This window comes from Scyliorhinus canicula, chromosome 6 (assembly GCF_902713615.1).
Source record: "Scyliorhinus canicula chromosome 6, sScyCan1.1, whole genome shotgun sequence".
In the NCBI taxonomy this organism is placed as follows: domain Eukaryota; kingdom Metazoa; phylum Chordata; class Chondrichthyes; order Carcharhiniformes; family Scyliorhinidae; genus Scyliorhinus; species Scyliorhinus canicula.
In genome coordinates this window covers 165696385-165715842 of record NC_052151.1, presented here as the reverse complement: position 1 = coordinate 165715842, position 19458 = coordinate 165696385, and the positions used below count along the sequence as shown (strand labels likewise).

The 19458-nt window shown below is 48.3% G+C and overlaps 1 long non-coding RNA gene across 1 annotated transcript in view; it reads left to right on the top strand.

Annotated features, from left to right (window-relative positions):
- LOC119966847 overlaps positions 1-19458 on the top strand; it is a 64434-nt gene that overhangs the window by 24948 nt on the left and 20028 nt on the right. The window contains exon 3 of the long non-coding RNA XR_005460859.1: positions 5587-5766. This is a non-coding gene — a long non-coding RNA (uncharacterized LOC119966847). The remainder of the gene's footprint in view (positions 1-5586; positions 5767-19458) is intronic.

Here is a 19458-nt window from a genome sequence, read left to right as displayed (position 1 = left end):
GCTGCTTCTATTTTATTAGGAAACGTAGAAAAGCTTTAAACTCATTCTATTGCTGTACTTCTGGATGCCATCAGGAAAAATGAAGAGATAGGGAAAAGGCCTTAAAATTCCCTTAAATAGCACTTCTGCCATGTCATCTATCCGTTTTGACAGAGCAATGCCCGCTGTGTGATGCTGCCAGTGCCATAAAATATAAAGTAACTATGGCACTGTGACAACTACTTGTGAAGTACTCATGATCCTGGTCACAATGCCCTCCTGGGCGCTTTTGAATTCTTTGTGCAAGTGTAGTTTTGAGATAATAAGAACAGAAAAAAATGTACCTTGATATTGTTCAACAAAGCTATCCTACAGCAATGCATGTATTATTTACAGAACAAAAATGCTCTTCTTAGTTTTCTCCATCTGGGTTTTTTTTCCACAGCTTCCATTTTGTGTTACTCATTTTGTAATATTATTGAATGTGAGCCATTTGTTCTGCCACTAGCCAAATAAAATAAATGATTTCCTTCCATGCCAACACATGCTAAGAATTTATAAAAGAGTATTTTTCCCAAATTCCTTGGGGGAAAATCAGGATGGAGGGTCACTCGGAGGGGAATCTCCAGATGGTGGTGTTCCCATGTGTCTGCTACCCTTGTCCTTAATCCTTGATGGGAGCAGTAGTGGGTTTGGAAGGTGAGAATCAGTGGGCGCAATTCTCCACTGCCCATGACGGGTTGGAGAATAGCGGAAGGGCCTTCCCGACATTTTTCCTGCTATTCTCCCCCCCCACGGCCGCCCCACGACACGAATTGCTGCCCGCTGTTTTTTACGGCGAACAGCGATTCTCCCCAGGCCGATGGGCCGAGTTCCCAGGCCTTTATGGCCGTTTTCATGAACGCAATCACACCTGCTCTCACTGTTCGTGAAAACGGCCGCAAAGTGCCGTCCCGGACAACCATGGCACCGATTGGCACGGCTGCACCACGGCCGTGCCAAGGGTGGCATGGGCCTGCGATCGGTGGGCACCGATCGCGGGCAGCGGGTCCGATACCCGCTCACTATTTGTTCCTCCGCCGCCCTGCTGGATCAGTCCGTGGGGCGGCTGAGGGGCATGACGGCCCGCGCATGCGCGGGTTTGACGCATCTGCGTGATGACGTCATCCGCGCATGCGCGGCTGACGTCATCATGCGCGTCAGCCGCCGTGACACTTGGCGCGCGGGCTTATCGACGGTCGCTAAGCTCGCGATGCCGTGCTTCACGGGGCCACGCTGCTAGCCTCTCCCGGCATCGACCCGTCGTGACGCAGCCAGTAGGTTGCGCCCAGAAAGTTACTCAGCATTGTGTCCTGCATAATAGACTTGGACTGCTCCAATTTACAGTATTTCTCTAAAAGGAACGAACAAAAAATGAAATAAATGTTTTGAATTTTTGTTTTTGCTTTTTTAAATTCATTTATGGGATGTGGGTGTTGCCGGCGAGGCCTGCATTTACTGCCCAGCCCTAATTGTCCTTGAAAAGATGGTAGTGAGCTGCCTTCTTAAACTGCTGTCTCTGTGGTGTTTGTACACCAACAGTGCTGTTAGGGAGGGAGTTCCTGGATTTAGATCCAGCGGCAGTCACATATTTCCAACTCAGGATGGTGAGTGGCTTGGAGGGGAATCTCCAGGTGTTGGGGTTCCCAGATAACTGCTGCCCTCGTCCTTAATTCAAATGGTAGTGGTCGTGGTTTTGGAAGGTGCTGCCGAAGGAGCCTTGGAGAATTCCTGCAGTGCAACTTGTAGGTGGTACACACTGCTCGTCGGTGGTGGAGGGAGCGAATGTTTGTGGAAGGGCTGTCAATCAAGTGGCCAGCTCTGCATCTCCACATGTTCGACACCTTGTTGCCTTTTAATAAAGTTGCCTTAAACAGAAAGTAAAAAGAGACACTTCAGTTAGCTTATCCACTGGTGGCTCACTAAAATAATAGCACACCTTTCAAATAAATGCTAAACTGGAACACTTAGCCAACCCCAAATTTAAGTTCTCCGTTTTAGTGTCTCACAAACAGTTGCCATTGCAGATGCAACCATGGCATTGCTTTCAAATCCCTCCAGGGCCTCACCCCTCCCTATCTTTGCAACCACCTCCAGCCTTTCAACTCAGATACCTGAGCTCCACCAATTCTGGCCTCTTACACCCTTGCTCTCTTTTAATCACCTTTAGCACTGTGTCTTCAGCTGAGGAAAGCTTTCCCACCTCTCTCTCATTTGTTCCTTGGAAACTATCTCTTTGACCAAACTGTTGGTTAACTATCCTATCATTTCTGAATGTGGTTTGGTGTCAAATTTTATTGGAAGCTGTGAAGCTCCAGGAGACATAATAGTTTACTATATTAATGTTGCTACATAAAAATAAGCTGTTGTCATACCAGTCAGCTGATTCCTCAAGCAGCTGTCATTGGCTTAAAAAATGTTTCTAGAAATGCCCTTCTAGACCTTTCTATATATTTTACCATATTCTAAGCTTCCAACCATGACACAGTTGAGTTTACAAATGGCCAAAGAAATAAGAGGGTGTTAAGAGTATTTAAAGTTAGCCCACTCACGTCCCAAAACCAAAATTGGTCCCAAAGTCAATAACAAAAACTTGTTCTTTGGTGGAGGAGGGAGAGGAAAACAAGTAACATGTATCTTATGCAAATCTTCAAGTTGTAGGTGAATAGTATTACAGTACAGGACCATGCGTGCTTGAGCCTTTAAGTGTCAGATTCAGATGTTCATCCACTGTTTTGATTCAAATTGCCGCTGTGCATGAGTTTCTTATTCCGGCACGGTGTTCCATGCTGCAACAAATCTTTGTGGGGTCGAGTTTTGTTGGATATAGAGTTCCACCCACTTTGTTCCAGCTGTCATTATATTTGCGATTTCGCTATTAGGCATGGACACCTTAATCCAATTGTTCGTTTTCAGGAATTTGCTTGCGTTCAACGTGCAGGGTAATTTTGCTGCCCGATTCGCAATTTATTATAAAGACTCGTTTCTATTTTCCATTTGGTAGCGCCCACTAATAACATTTTAATTGGATGCTAGTGTTGAGAGTTTTATTTCAGAAATTTATTTGTGTTGGTGTGGAGGGCACGGTATCATTTAACAAGATAAAATTAAATGATCAAACACTTAATAAAAAGATCAGGACAGAATGTGCGACCTTGAAATAGTCACTGAACTAAGTTTGCACCAAAGTTTGTATCAATTAAACTTGCACCTCATTATCTCGGAAGAGAAACTAATGACCCCCCCCCCCCCCCCCCCCCCCCAGGTGCCCGCCCCCCTCAAAGTGAGCTGCACAGACCAAATTCAGAGCTCGAAAAGGCCATTTGAATTTCATAATCCAGTTTGGCCAACTGGAGTTCACTCATCTGCTGGGACAAAAGGGCCCTGCAACCATCTTTTCAATTCTTAATGGTTGAGCCAATTGAGCATCTTGGGGGCCCAGAAGAGGGGTACACATCCCTTATCAAACACGATATGCAGAGGCGGGAGTCATGTAACATGGGCCTCTAGTTTATGGAACCAGTTACATTGTTTTGCTGTACTGCAAATGCAGTCTGCCATTTTACCATCCGACAAGCAGCCTCACAGAAAAAAGTGCTCTGTCCATCAGCACTGTTTCTACTGGAACCTCTGTACTTTCGTCTACAAGACTGATTCATCTCTGCATTCCTATCTCATTGTGTGAAGTCAACCCTACCAGAAAAGTGAATTACCCAGCATCAGTTTTCAGACCACCAACCTCCAAGTAGGAAAATGTCAGTGGACTTCCAGGCTCTGGAATCCATGTGAAACATTCCTATCTCTGTGGTTTCTGCACCGTATATCTACCTTTATTTTATCCTTCATTTGCCTTTTAAATGTAAAGGAGGCAACACAATCACCCACTTTGTGCATTTTGAGTGTGCAAATAAACTAACCCATTGAGTTCATCCTATCTTGAGTTTCCTTTGGAGTTATTAATAGAAATTAGATCACACCAAAACTGAGGGGTAGGGAAATATAGAACATAGAACAGTACAGCACAGAACAGGCCCTTCGGCCCTCAATGTTGTGCCGAGCCATGATCACCCTACTCAAACCCACGTATCCACCCTATACCTGTAACCCAACCCTTAACCTTACTTTTATTAGCACACTACGGGCAATTTATCATGGCCAATCCACCTAACCCGCACATCTTTGGACTGTGGGAGGAAACCGGAGCACCCGGAGGAAACCCACGCACACAGGGGGAGGACGTGCAGACTCCACACAGACAGCGACCCAGCCAGGAATCGAACCTGGGACCCTGGAGCTGTGAAGCATTTATGCTAACCACCATGCTACCCTGCTGCCCCAAATATGTCATGGTTTATATTGGGGGAAGTAAGTCAAACCCCTTTCTGTTAACAGAGGGGTGGTGAAAGGAGAAATTAGTGTTGTTTAAATTAAACCCCTCCCATCTGTAGTATATCTCTCACTTGCTACATTCTGTTACGATCCCCACAGAGAGTAATAATGGTTAGAAAGCTATTTGAATTTCCAGCAACTGAGTGAAAGGATCGCTTGACAGGATTTCAAATTTTAAGACTTTTACAATAGCAAACAAGCTAAACACAACATTGACTAAATACTATTTCAGTCGACAATATAACTGTACATGACTGAAAATCCCCTTCTGTGGTCATATGTTACTCTTAAGTGAACACTTCATTCCCCAGGAACCAGTCCAAAGCTATTCTCCACCCCTGATGGCTTGTTTCCTTTTTCCTTTCACAACCAAATGACTTCTAATTCCTGAACTGACTTTCATGGCCAGGGTTGCCATGAATATTCTTCCCTTTAGCCAAAGTTAGGATAACCAGCCTCATATAAACCCTCATGAACTTAGTCTCTTCAATCTGAATGCAAGTTCCCAGCCACATTCTGCTTAGTGTACAAGCGAGACTCTCTGTGTTCTCTTGCATCTCTCTCTCTGGGTCTGTTAGGTTCAGGGTTGTCCTGAGAAAACCTTATGTCAATACTATAATAGCTTGCTATGGGTTGTTCCTCTCTCAAAACCCATCTCCATGGCAATATGAATCATATAGGTTTTGTCTCCAGGTAGAAATGATGATTAACTATCTTCTAAACACACAACTCCATTCTATGAATTCTATGAATTAGTTAGACAGTTTATAAACTCTGACTTTTCTAACACCTCTTTGAAAGACTTGGGAGACAAAGGGCAGATATTTTCACTTTTTTACAGTGTTGATTTCAATGAGAAAACCAGAAAGAACCCATTGGCAATGTCAGTGAGAAAAATTGCCGTATCTTCAGCCACTTAATAAAAAAATTCCATGAGTTTCACACAGTGCTCGTGGCGCCCTGCCTCTGATTCGCTTAGCCCAGCAACACTTGATCGCAGAAATCAGGGGGATACCGCGCGTTTCACATCATTCTGCCGTACCCCCGCAAACCTCTTATCCCCCCGGTGGATCCTCTCCTCACATCTATGCTCCCACTCACCCGCCACACACGCTTGGCATCTTTACCATCTGACCCACATGAATCCTGCTTATAATCTCACCATTTTTCTCATTGCAGGAGAAGCTCAAGCACAATTGTCATGAGCGGGCACAGCCTGCCAGAGTCGTGCCCCAGCTGAATACCCTCACTCCATTTGAGGGAAGTGTCGTTGAGCTTGCTAGCAAGGAACTGGACTGCAACAGGTGCTGAGAACGAGGTGGGGGACAAGAGACAAAACAGCCATTGCGCCAGCCTCACGTGAGTTCAGTTACTGCTATCCTTATGCCCCTGTCTTGTAGTAGTGCCATCTCGCTTCCGTTGCATGTCAATCAGTTGACCAGTCCGGCCTCTCCACTCGCCCTCTGGACACGATGGACCAGAGCAGCTTTGAGGGTAATATTTCGGAGAATAGCATGAAGATGTGTCACAACTGTCACCTGCACCCTCCAGATACTCGCAACTCGGTGGAAATAATTAGTTGGCAGGCTTCTGGGTCATTAACTAGCGAGCACTTCAGCACTTCCAAACCCACAATCCCTACATTCCCTTATTTTGCGCAAGGTATTTCAAATTTAATCTATCTTTCCACCTTCATTCTTCTAAGGTTCAGGCTATGCTGTTTTCACTCTCACAAATTGTTTTTTTTTATCTCTTACTCTATTGCCCATTCTTGCTCTACTTTTCCAAGTCTTGATTGGCTAGAATGAATTGTTATAAATGTAAAGTTTATAAGATAGTTATGTTTTTGTACTGTCTTTCTAATTTAAGCCAAAATGCAGGGGAGTCTTGTGACCTGCTACAAATATCCGATGTTACAGCTAGCTTGGGTGGTTTGGTTGCTATGGGGAATGTGAAGAGCAGATTGATTTACTGGGAAGAAGGTACAAGATGTTGACAACTGAAAACAATGACCGGAACCACTGCGCTGATGGTGGATTGGGCGGAATTTTAGATCTACATTAGCCGTCAGCGTGAACGGTGACATGGCCTAAGGGGGAAAGGGGGGGTTCCATCCTGGCAGTTTGGGGAGGGGGGGAGAGGGGTTGCTGCTCGCAGACCTTTGTGGGTCTTGGTTATTGTAGTGCTCTTGGTCTCCATGGGATCTGGCGCTTGGTGTGGACTTTGCGCATCTCCGGTCGCCCTGACTGAGGTTTAAGCGATGGTTCCTTGGAGGGATTGCCTTTCTGGGGTAGCAAACTGGAAGTGGTGGGAGCAGCAACATCCACAGGGTCAGCACAGGCGTGATTGCGAAGTGCCAAGGAGCGGTTTGGTGGCACTCCATCTCAGTTGGGAAATGTGGGGGACTCTGACATGAGGTGCTGATTAACTCCATGGGAGTAATGGGACGATAAGGCCAGTCACATTTATCCGGCATCCTCAGACTGCAAAGGACAGCTGTAGGGCATGAGCAGTGTGGATGGGCACTGCCTATGGTGCGGGAGGTCAGGCCTTTGCGATATTATCTTGGGTGGCTGGGTGTACAAGATGGAAAGTTTATATGATCCACGAACCACGAGAGTTGGGGAATGCAGGTTAAAGCGAAACATCAAGTTGAATGTAATATGGAGGCTTCAAATAAATCAGGTGAGCCTCACTTGCCACAGAAGGAAAGCGCTTCCCTTATAACATCCCTGATCCTTTCTTGATAAGCCAATTAGGCCCATTGAGTCAGTATTGCAATGCATGATTCTGCTACTGATGAGTACCCACTAGTTAACCCTTTGGAAGCTGAGCCCCTCCCTTTAAGGGACTGTACCTTTAATTTGCCCTTCAGTTTGTTTGATTTAAGTTGACTTTGTTGTTAAGTAATGGGTTAAGAGACATTGCAATTAGTTGTCCCATTTATGTTAAGTGTTCAATGATTGTTTCATTTATGTTAAGTGTTCAATGATTGACACTGATATGTAAAGGGGCTTCAGGTGGACTCTGGAGCTTGTGATGATCTGTAGAGTTCTGTGCAGAGTGAGTTTGAACCATTAAAGGTGTGTTGGTGAAAAAGGAGCTGAACTCTTGCCTCTTCATACCACAGCATCTAACACATCTAACATGGTTACTTATGTTGATCAAAATAGGTGGGAGCTAAGCCCTCAAGAATTGACCTCCATGGCTTACACTCATCTCTCCATAAGAGAGAGGTATCACAGGTTTAGTTCCCAATAAAAGGGAAAAGGGTCACAGAGCTCAGCAGGCAGCCCTGAAACAAGAAGTGTTATGGTAGCGTTCTGCACACCCCCTCCTCCCCACCCTCCCCCCCTCCATAACACCCGGCACATCATCACACGGTTCAAATGAGTATACACATGTGCCCTCAGTCCACACCCTTAGGGGATTCTTCAGGCCACTAACACTTTCCAAGGTAGGTGCCCACCTATGACAAGGGAGAGGCTTGTGTAGTGACATGGCCATTCTGTGTGAGAGTAAGGGAGTGAAGATCATTGGAAAGGAACTTGTTAGGCTGAATGTCCAATGTCTTGACAGAGAAATAGGTCAGAGCATTGACAGGGTTCCTCATTGCCCACAGATCCGCTTAATCTATTTCAGTTCTTGGAGTGTGAGGGTGATGGAGCTAGAGGAGTTGATGGTTCTTACGATTGCAGTTTACCAGGATAGAGGACGCCAACGTGTAGCTGCACATGGACAGGAGCAGTGCCCTGCAGAGGAAGGGATGGCACAGTCTGCTGAGTTACCGGGGGGGGGGGGGGCAGGCCCACACATTGAGGTGGCTCAGAGGAGACACTGCCAATCACGATGTACGGGAGGGGAACAACATTCCTCCAGATGACATAGAACATTTGCCAGTGACGACTGGGTCTGTCCCAAGGGACAGTGGACCATCTGTGCCAGATCACGCAGGGATCACGTTGGAACCACGTCGGTTGGGAGGTCACCCATTGTCTGTGACCCTGAAGGTTGCAAAACAAGATGCAAAAAACTAGATGCAAAACATTTTTGCAGAAAAATATTGAAATCATCATTGACCTGAACCCTTCAACAAATAATTTATCAATTATGAGAGATTTTTAAAAATGGGTTTGGAAATAATAACAATAATCTTTATTATTGTCACAAGTAGGCTTACATTAACACTGCAATGAAGACACTGTGAAAATGCAAAGAGAAAGTGATAGGAACAGCAGGTGTTAGCAATTTATAAGGAAAATATTGTTTCATTAAAGTCATCAGATCAAGGGAAATGAATTGGATTCGGAATGTGCTGGGAATAAATGGAATTTGAAAGAGGCGCTGGAAGGATGGAGGGAAGGAAAAAGACCAGGAGGGAAGGAAAGAAGAAAGCGTTGAGTCATTTAAAGGGAGATTGTATGTGTAGTGATCTCAGTATATGTAAATACATAATTGGGTAATGCAGTCAGTACAGTCAGATGATCACGAGATGACAACACTAACAGGAACTATATAAGGAGTTTCCCGCTCTTTCTTAAGGTTAGTGTGTGTGTATTGCAGCTAGAGGATAGGTGTGACCAGCTCAGACTGCAGTGCATTATATTAATTGTTAATTTAATCTAATCTTAGTTGATTCTATTACTAGTCAAAGTATTAAAGTAAAAATACTCACAAGTATATTATTTTGTTACTGAATAAATAATTTGTCATCAACAGGAAGACTTTGACTATTTATCATCAAGTCAAATAAAACTCGGCAAGACAAATGAGTAATATATATATTACATCTCTAATGTAACAGTATGGGGATTTAAGAGGGCAGCACAAGACCCAGTGAATTAAAGAGGGGAGAATTAAGCCCAAATCTGCCTTGGGGAGATCACTGAAGAGGTTGATGAACTAAACTTGTAACACAGCAATGGACGGAGTTGAGAGGGGCAGTGCTTCCCTGAACATGTGTTTCATTTCACAGCAAGTCACACATACATTTCCCAGAAGATATCACATTGAAATCGGAAGCAGAGATGGGTATAAAAAGAGCGGCTTGAATAGGCGGGTGGGAGGGGAGAGAAAGGGGGGGTAGGCTGTCTGAATACCTGCAAAATAAATGGATGTGGGGCTGGATTCTCCCAAAATGGGACTATGTTCCCACGCCGGCGTAAAAATGCTGGCGTTTCACTCCCGAGTTTCCGATAAAAAAGATAAGCAAACTCACTCACCTTCAGGGGGCTAGCAGGGACCCAGAGTGATTCACGCAGCTTTAGCTGCGGATGCGGGCCCCCGCACTTCCGGTTTCGAGTCCGTGCATGCTGGTGCTACAATTTCTGTAAACAGCAAGATTCCCACAAGGAATATTTGAGCGATAGCTTTAAAGGGATAGGCGAATGTAGCAGCTAAACATCTTAATAGCTTACTATCTGTTAGCAATATCATAGAACTGCTAGAATACATAAGTAAATACAACCATGAATTTCAGTATTGTGTACATAGTCATGCTGGAGGGTTTTATTTCTTCCATGTCCTATCAAATATAAATAAAACAGTGATACTACAAAGGCAGGTTTGTGATATATTCATTTTGTTTCCATTTTGTAACTAAACCCTAGTTGAGTCCTGCTTTCCAAAATGTTGCTAAATAATTGATAGGTTGTTATTTGGATGCTGTATCCTCTGTTACTTGCACTTGGAATCCTTTTTTCGCAAAGCATTTCTGCAGAGCATAGAAAAATGTTTATAGATACTTGGCCTAATTCACTGGACAAGCTGTATGCTATTTGCAAAAGAGTTTGGAATACAGGCCTATGCAAGCTACTGGCGAGATGAGCACTGCTGGACAGTGCGGCAGGTGTTCTGACGATGTTTTTGTACAATTTTTTAAAAAAACACTAAATCTCAGATTTTTCATTTATTGCTTTATTTAATTGTTTGCATGTTGACGATGGGGTTACAGGTTCTCAGGGAGTCCATGTTGCTGTGGCAACGTGCACTTTTCCATGCATATTATAGTCTGGAGCTATGGATAATGAGGGTAGAGGATCTGGGTGGGATTCACTCTCTGCTGTTAAATTTGGGAAACCCATGCCAGCCCAAATTTGGGATTTGTGTAGGGCGGCAGACCCGTCCCCTGCCAGTGCAAACATGCAAACTCTCTCTCTCTCCCCTCTCCCCTCGCACAGAAATGGAATTTGGAACTCAGCCTGCCGTGCTCACGACCTACCTGGCCGCTGTGGCTGGAGTGGATGCACGATGGTGAGAGTGCCAGGGTCTGCCCAGAGAAGACCCTGCACAGCAGGAGCCTTCCCAAGAACAGCAAGGGCCAGCCGGTGAGGCTTCCATGCCGGCCTACTACCAGGCCAAGGAGGAGGTATGAAGGCGGCGCTACATCAGGCCATGCTTTTACGGTCGATGCTTTTCCTTCAAGGATCTTTTGGACGGCGTATGCCGCCATTGAGTCCACCTCACCCAGGAGACTGTGCCAGATGGTGGCAGATCTGGCAGCACCTGGGCTAGGAGGAGCACATCTGCTCCAGGTGGCCTCAAGTTGACAACTGCCTTGAGGTCGTCAGTATTGTAACCGGTCTGGGGGGGTGGGTAGCTTTGTGATGGTTAGTGGGAAGCTGGAGGGGATGCTTGTGGTGCTAGTGAATGTAAATGCACCGAATTAGGATGATGTGGAATTTTTGAGGCAGGTTTTAGAGAAGATTCCAGACAGGGACATGCACCAGCTGATTATGGGGGATTATGGGGGAAGATTTTAATATGGTTCTGGATCCTGGCTAGAACTGGTTGTGCTCCAGCACCCTGAAGGTTTTGGCTACGGCGAAAGAGAGGGTGGAGCGTATGAGGTGGGCGGACCCATGGCCCTTTGAGAGGCCAAAGGTGAAGGAGTTTTTTCGCATTTCTTGCATGTGCACTGGGTGTACCACCGGATTGATATCTTTGACTTAGACAAGTCATTGTTGCTGGAGGTGGTAGGTTGGATGTGGTGTTACTGGTAGACAAGGGGATTTGTGAGAGGGTGAGGGTGGCCATCCGAAATTATGTGGAGCTGAACAACACGAGGTAGGTTTCTGCCTCCATTCTGTGGGAGGTGCTGAAAGCGATGGTAATGGGGGGGGGGGGGGGGGGGGGGGGGGGAGTTTATGTCGATTCAGGTGGAACGGACTGGTGGAGGACATTCTGTGGGTGGACCGGAGATATTTAGTGGCACCTGAGGAGGTGTTACTAAAAGAGAGGCAGAGCCTTCAAATGGAGTTTGGACTGGTGTCCACGGGAAAGGCGGTGAAACAATTGTGTAGAGCCTGAGGGGCGGTTTATGAGTGTGGAGAGAAACCGGCAGTTGAGGAAGCAGGCGGTGGCGAGAGAGATTGCAAGGGTGAGGGACGAGAGGGGCATGGTTGTCTCGCAGTCAGAGTGGGTGAACAGGATTTTTGAGGACTTTTATCGGAGGTTGTATAACTCGGGGCCTCCAGTGGGGGATGAGGTGTTTTTGGATGGGTTGGAGTTCCCGAGGGTTGAGGATACGAAGGTGCAGGGACTGGGGTCCTGATTGGACTAAGGGAGGTGATGGATTACGTGGGGTCATTACCCTAGACTACACCGTCGTCGTCGCCTTTCACCCCACCTTCCCCTTAGCCCTACACCCCATTCCATGGTGACAGCTCTCCATCCCCCTTCAAGGGTCATACCAGCATCACATCAGGGTGTTGGGCCTGGGTTGGCAGTATCAGCGGGTCCTGTCTGTGGGAAAGAGGATGATGACCACTTGCTGTGAAATGAGTCCTGGTGCTTCTCATTGTCTGACAAAGTCTGACTCCCGTCTTTCAGATGACATACCACTGTTCCCTGGGATGATCTCTGGTTGTGTGATAGGGGGTCCTTCTCATGGACCACATTATTTTGGGGGAGGGGAGGTGGGGCGAGATGGAGGAAGCATTGGGATCATAGAGTGGGGATGCTGTCATACTTGTCTGCTGTATAACACTGTGGCTTCCATGGTGCCATGGTCTATCACCTCTTGGTGCAGGTGATTGCCTTTCGGATGACCAAGGGCGCGATGTGCACTAAACTCACTCCCTGTCACAGCCCAACACCCAGCCCAATCTTCCTACCCATGGGACAACAATGAGAGACAGATTGGACTGGTGATGGGAAAATGTTTAATGGTGTGTTTTTCCAGCTGGTGTCCCCTTCCCCCTGACTCACTATGTTCATCAACACCCGTGACAACTTAATTGTTATCTAACTCTCTGATCTTCCATGGCCTCCTGCTCCTTTTAGGTGTTCTGCCAAATTGCACATCAGGGGCTGGATTCTCTGACCCCCCGCCAGGTCGGAAATCGACGGGGGCCGGCGTGAATCCCGCCCCCGGCGTCTCCCGAAGTCTCCGGCACCAGAGATTCGGCGGGGGCGGGATTCGTGCCACCCTGGTCGCCCCGCCCCCTGCAATTCTCCGGCCCGCAATGGGCCGAAGTCCCGCTGCTGTCATGCCGGTCCCACCGGCGTGAATCAAACCACCTCCCTTACCGGCGGGACTAGGCAGCGCGAGCGGGCTCCGGGGTCCTGGGGGGGGCGCGGGGCGATCTGGCCCCGGGGGGTGCCCCCATGGTGGCCTGGCCCTCGATCGGGGCCCACCAAACCGTGGGCGGGCCTGTGCCGTGGGGACAGTCTTTTTCTTCCGCCTCGGCCATAGACTACGCATGGCCAACGCGGACGTGACCCCTTCCCCTGCGCATGCATGTGGATGATGTCAGCAGCCGCTGACGCTCCAGCGCATGCGTGGACTTCTGCCGGCAGGCGAAGTTCCTTCGGCCCCGGCTGGTGTGGCGCCAAAGGCCTTCCACGCCAGCCGGCGGGACGGGAACCACTCCGACACGGGCCTAGCCCCTCAAGGTGAAGGCTTGGCCCCTAAAGTACGGAGAAATCCGCACCTTTGGGGCGGCCCGACGCCGGAGTGGTTCACGCTACTCCATCCCATCAGGAACCCCACCCCGCCGGGTAGGGGAGAATCCAGCCCCAGGAGTGGAGGCAGCCTGTTACTTGTCTCACCCTCTGCCCTGTGATGCCCTTGGTGGCCGTCCTCCGGAGGGCCAAGGCCTGGATGGACCCTCCGGTTTTTGAGTGTCACAGGTGAGGAAGTGCCATTCTATTCTGCCTGCTGCCAATCAGTTGCTACTCCCTGGGACAGAGGGGCAGCCGGAGTGAGCCTCAACATCATCTGGCGCTGCCAATTCTGGATCCTCGCTCTCATCTGAACCATGGTGTTGATGCCTTTATCCATAGTGCTCTTTGACTGGGACATGTGGCTCAATGAGTGACCATGTTTCTCATTGCCTCAGCCATTTCCGTCTGTGACTGGTTAATATTGCTCAATGCCCAGCCATTGCTCTTGATGTCCTCAGCCATGACCCTTTGTGAGTGGGCCAAGTTCTAGAGCACTGCAACAATGTCCATGTGTGCCTGGACTTGTCCACCTGTTCCTGGGTCTTCCTGGACAGAACAGTGTGACCAAAGCCTTGGACGTCCTGACACGTGGCTCTGACTTCTTGCCCCAGGCCTTTCACCGCAGAAACTATCCTTTCGGTGTTGGCCTGGGTGCCAGACTTTGTCAACACCATCTCCTGCGTCTGAAGGCGATTGGACTGTTCCAGCTGTACTTTCAGGAGCTGGAATGTTGCTGACATCACCCTCTTGTAAATTCTGGCTCTGAATTTGCAACTGCACCTGTGATGGGATCATCTTTTCCAGAGGTGCGACATCTGTCTAGGGGCAGCTGTCCCCTGGGACTGGCCGCTTCCTCACAAGTCCTGCCTCCATCTGATGTGGTGCAGCATGTGTGTAGTGCTTACCGGAGGGTGAGCCAGGAGCCTGACCGCTAACATGTCTCACCGAGGTAACAGTCTCTGTGCTGGTGGATGGTGCTGGTGAAAGCTGCAATGAGAAACTAGTGTCTTCCCCGGAAGTCTGCTCTGGGTGTTTTGAGGGTCTGGAGGGAGGGGGTTGCGACCCCGGATGGCCCGGCCTCATCTGATGGGGATCCTGGAAGGCAGAGGACATGGTGCCAGCTCTTGGGAAGGTCAGGGATGTGGGAGATGAAAGATGCTCTTGAGATAGGACATCTGGATTGGTCCTCGACCTGCCCCGTGAGTTCCATAGCCCTTTTTTCAATGGGGGTGTGGACCTGCATCCCGGGCATGTTCTCGCCCGTCCTCTGATGCTCCCTTTGATTATGGCCTGCTTTATCCTTGGGGAAACAAAAGGACATAGTGAGTTACCGACACTTCAGTTTTATGGGGGTGATTTCTAGCTGGTGGCACATGTGGGAAAGGCATCTGGGCAAAGAGGGCAGGGTATGTGTTGGGGGTTCCTGGAGGGTGGGTTCTGAAGGACATGCTGGGAGATGGGGTGTTACTGGAATATAAGAGTTTGGGGGCAGGTGTTGGGTCACATGGATGGTTACTCATCCGAGCTGTTGGGAGGCGGTCGTTCATCTTCTTTCTGCATTGCATGCTGGTCCTCTTGGTGAGGCTGCCCGCACTCACTGTATCAACCATTTCATCCCAGGCTTGATTCATTAAAGCTGGCTGGTGTCTCCGCCACACCCTGAGGAAGAGGGTGTCCCGCCTCTCCTCAATGGCATCCAGCGTCCTGTGGACGCCCCATCAAGGAAGCGTGGTGCAGGTCTTTTAGCAGCCATCTTCTTGGCTGGAATGAGATTAGGGATGAATGGAGTGCTTAAAATCTGCTCCAGATTAACAGGCTCACAATTGGAATCGCAACCCCAGTGAGTCACAAGCGTGGGGGACTCGGGACTCGGGCGCAATGAACGTGGGCAGCGTGCTGGCCAATTTGTATGGATGGAATTGCATCTCCCTGACACTCTTGAAATGAAATGAAAATTGCTTATTGCCACAAGTAGGCTTCAAATGAAGTTACTGTGAAAAGCCCCTAGTCGCCACATTCCGGCGCCTGTTCTGGGAGGCTGGTAGTAGCACCAGGTTCTCTGCTGGCGGGAGCTCTTAGTGTCTGAAATAGAGAAGACTGCCCTCTAACTTTCTTTCCATTACATAGCTGACGAGGAATCTCCCACTCTTGCCACCTTCCATTCGCGTGTGCTGGAATCTGTTTGGCCATGTTATGAGAACACTTTCCTCGGCCATCAAGTCCTGGGTTGGGATTCGAACCTGAAGCTTCTGACTCAGAGGCAGGTACACTGCCCTCTGTGCCGTGAATCCTCTCATCGATTACAGATTTGACACTAACACAAATGCAGTGGTATGATGCCAAATGGGATGGGCTGTCTGTGTTGCCCAGAACTGTTAACCGCCATTGAGGAGAATAACCATGCCAGCAAAAATAGCATTGAAAAAACATATTGCAGCAAAATTTATTTTACAATTCAAATATCATCAATCTTTCACTGTAAATGGCAAGCAAATACAATGCATTGAAAATACTTTCATTTCCTATACAAAACAGTCATAGTGGTAAAATCTGGTAATGATTGCTTTGCCTGTTAAATTTGCTAGTTTTTTAAAATTTGGCTGTCAAGCTCTGATTTTCTTGTTTGAAATTGCAATTGTCACATCAAGGAATAGACAGGTTTGAGCCATTATTTTTCACAGGAAAATAACTTACACAACAAAAGTTAATAAGATGTTCCAAACTTTGCAGAAAAATATTTGTCTTTCTAATGCGTGAGTATCAGCTCCACTTTTCAAGTCACTTATTTATAATCTAAGACAACCACTCTTAAATGATGCATATTGCTCCCTGCACCAAACAATTTCAAGCAATGTGCTCTCCCTGATGAAGAAATGCTTTCATATTAAAGGGAGGCAGGTCCCTGAGCGTCACCCTGCACCCTTGTGAAGGTGTGAATTGCACAGATAACTGATCATACGATACGCAGGCCGGAGATACATGCTTTAGCCCTGTTAGACATGTTGAAATACAGCCCTGTTAGCACACCTTGTTCACCTATCAGTTGGAATTTGGGAATCTTAATCTTGGAGGATATGAGTTGGGGGGGGGGGGTGTTGTTGGTGGGAGGTGGGATGTTTAATGGCGGAGGGCAGGAGGGGTGGTTTGTTGGAGGGAGGGGGGAATGTTGGGCTGTTGGTATGGCGGGGGGCAGGAGGGGTGGTTGGTTGGAGGGGGGATGTTGGGATGGTGGAGGGCAAGAGGTCAGGAGGGGTGGTTGGTGGGGGGAGGGAGTGTTGGGATGTTGAATGGCGGAGGGCAGGAGAGGTGGTTGGTTGGAGGGGAATGTTGGGATGGTGGGCAGGAGGGGTGGTTGGTGGGAGGAAGGATGTTGGGATGGTGGAGGGCAGGAGGTCAGGAGGGGTGTTTGATGGACGGGGGCTGTTGGGATGTTGGAGGGCATTTCTTAAGGGAGGACGGAATCAAAGGCTGAAGGAGTATGAGTGGGATTTTTTTCCCTAAAGTCTTACTTGGTCATAATTCTGGATGATGTTTCTTGTTGAGGCCGATAAAATATGCAAGGCATTCTCCTGTGGTTTCTCAGCTTTTAGAATGATAGAACCTTATCACACTGAAAGAGGTCATTTGGTCCGCTATGTCAGTGCTAGCTCTGTGGAAGCTCTATCCACCTTTTCTGGCAATGCATTCCAGGTCATAACTCTCATCAGCCACCTGCTTCTTTTCCTGAAATATTTTGGCACAGCAGCCCAGGATGATTCATTTCAGGTGCTAATTTTTAACATTCCTGTTTGCTGCAGAAGTTGTGCTTTCAAGTCTTTCCGCATAAACAGTTTTGATTTGCAGAATGACACATAAATACCATATTCCAGTTCCAAGCTTCTTCCAACTGGTGAAGCATTGTGGAAGCTACAGAAGAAATCTAATGTAGGAGGTGATGCTTGATCATCCTGTCCTGGGCGAATTTTCTTTTCAACAGAGTGAGGGATGCCAGGCTGTGTGGAGATGGATAGCAGTGTGATGCGGGGGGGAGGGGGGGGGGGTTTAAATCAGTTTTTTTGGGATCAAATTCTTCTGTTATTTATTTGCTGCTTTATTTTGTAAGGGGCTAGCTTTTGAATACATTGCATTTCCTGCATGTTGGGAAAGTGATTTAAAAGGAGAGTAAAAGATTGATTTAGACAAAACTGAATTTTAACAACCAAATGTCAAACTTGGCCCAGTTGCCCAAGCTGATTTTTTTTTTAAATTTAGATTACCCAATTATTTTTTCCAATTAAGGGGCAATTTAGCACGGCCAATCCACCTACTCTGCACATTTTTGGGTTGTGGGGGCGAAACCCACGCAGACACGGGCAGAATGTGCAGCCCAAGCTGATTTTAATCCATTTTCTACTTCACAACAAAATGTTTAGAAACCTTTGCATCGATGACCTGCCATTTTCAGTGCTCATACAATAAACTCACGGCACATTTGATGTGACCATCAATTCACGAGACACGTGCTTTAGGATGTAAACAGTGGTTTTAACCAATTTACAACAGAGCCAGCCTGTAACACGATAAACTCCAGATGAACTGGTGGCTGGCTCTTCGCATCATCCTTCATACGTCAGTCTAGGAGGCGGAGCCGTGGGTGGAGCCAAGGGTGGAGCCCAAGTACAAATTCCTATACATTCCTAGTGCAACTCCCCCTAGTGATAGGGCAACGCAACTGCTCGTATGTCGAGCTTACGGTGACATGGTATAATATATATTACAGTGTGAATTACATTCACCACATTCACCCCCTAGAAAAAAATCAAGTCCGGCGGTGGTGGTGGTTCACAGGTTGAGTCTGTCCGGTGGTCGAGTCGTCCGCTGCGATCTGCGGAGCACCTGGGTTGCAGCCTCTTGTGGTGGCTGGATGAGTGTTGTGGGTTGGGGTACGATGGCGGACTCCGGGGATGATTCTGTCCGAGCTCCGTACCCGTCTGGTTTGACTGGGGACTGGGGGCGCTGGGAGCTAGCTGGCGCGGGCGCTCGAAACAAATGTAGCGAGCTAGTAGGCGTACGGGCACGGGGGGCGGTTGAGTGGGATGTAGTGTGAGGGGTACCTCTGCAGTGGTAGTGGGGGTACTGGATCCTGCAGGTGCTAGGTCCTGGTGGGATACGGTGTCCAGGCGGCCATCAGGGAACTCTACGAAAGCGTACTGGGGGTTTGAGTGGAGCAGGTGCACCTTCTCTACAAGGGGGTCAGTTTTGTACGCCCTGACGTGCTTCCTGAGGAGTACAGGGCCTAGTGTCTTCAGCCATGCCGGGAGTGAGACCCCCCGTGGTAGTGCCCCTGGAAAAGATAAAGAGCCTCTCATGAGGGGTCTGGTTGGTCGCGGTACATAAGAGGGACCTAATAGCGTGGAGTGCGTCTGGGAGGACTTCCTGCCAATGGGAGATTGGGAGATTCCTGGACCGGAGGGTCAGTAGGACGGTCTTCCAGACCGTCGCATTCTCTCTCTCCACCTGCCCGTTCCCCTTGTCGAGCAGGACTACCAGCTATAACCCCAGGGGGAACGGGCAGGTGGAGAGAGAGAGCTCGTCGCTCATAAAGGACAAACCCCGGTCGCTGTGTACATAGCTGGGGAAACCGAACAGGGTGAAGATACTATGCAGGGCCCTAATGACTGTGTGAGAGGTCATATCGGGGCACGGGATAGCGAAGGGGAAGCGGGAGAACTCGTCTATTACGTTCAGGAAGTACACGTTCCTGTTAGTTGAGGGGGTGGCCCTTTGAAATCGATCGCGAGGCATTCAAAGGGCCTAGAAGCCTTGACCAGGTGGGCCCTGTCTGGTCTATAGAAGTGCGGTTTGCACTCCGCACAGATCGGGCAATCCCTGGTGACAGCTTTTACCTCCTCAGTGGAGAAAAGTAGATTCCGGGCTTTAATGTAGTGGGCGAGCCGGGTTACCCCGGGTGGCAGAGGTCATTGTGGATTACTTTTAGGCGGTCGCTCTGTGCGCTACCGCACGTCCCGCGGGACAGGGCATCTGGGGGCTCGTTGAGCTTCCCGGTTGATACTTGATATCGTAACTATAGGTGGAGAGTTCGATCCTCCACCGCAGACTTTTATC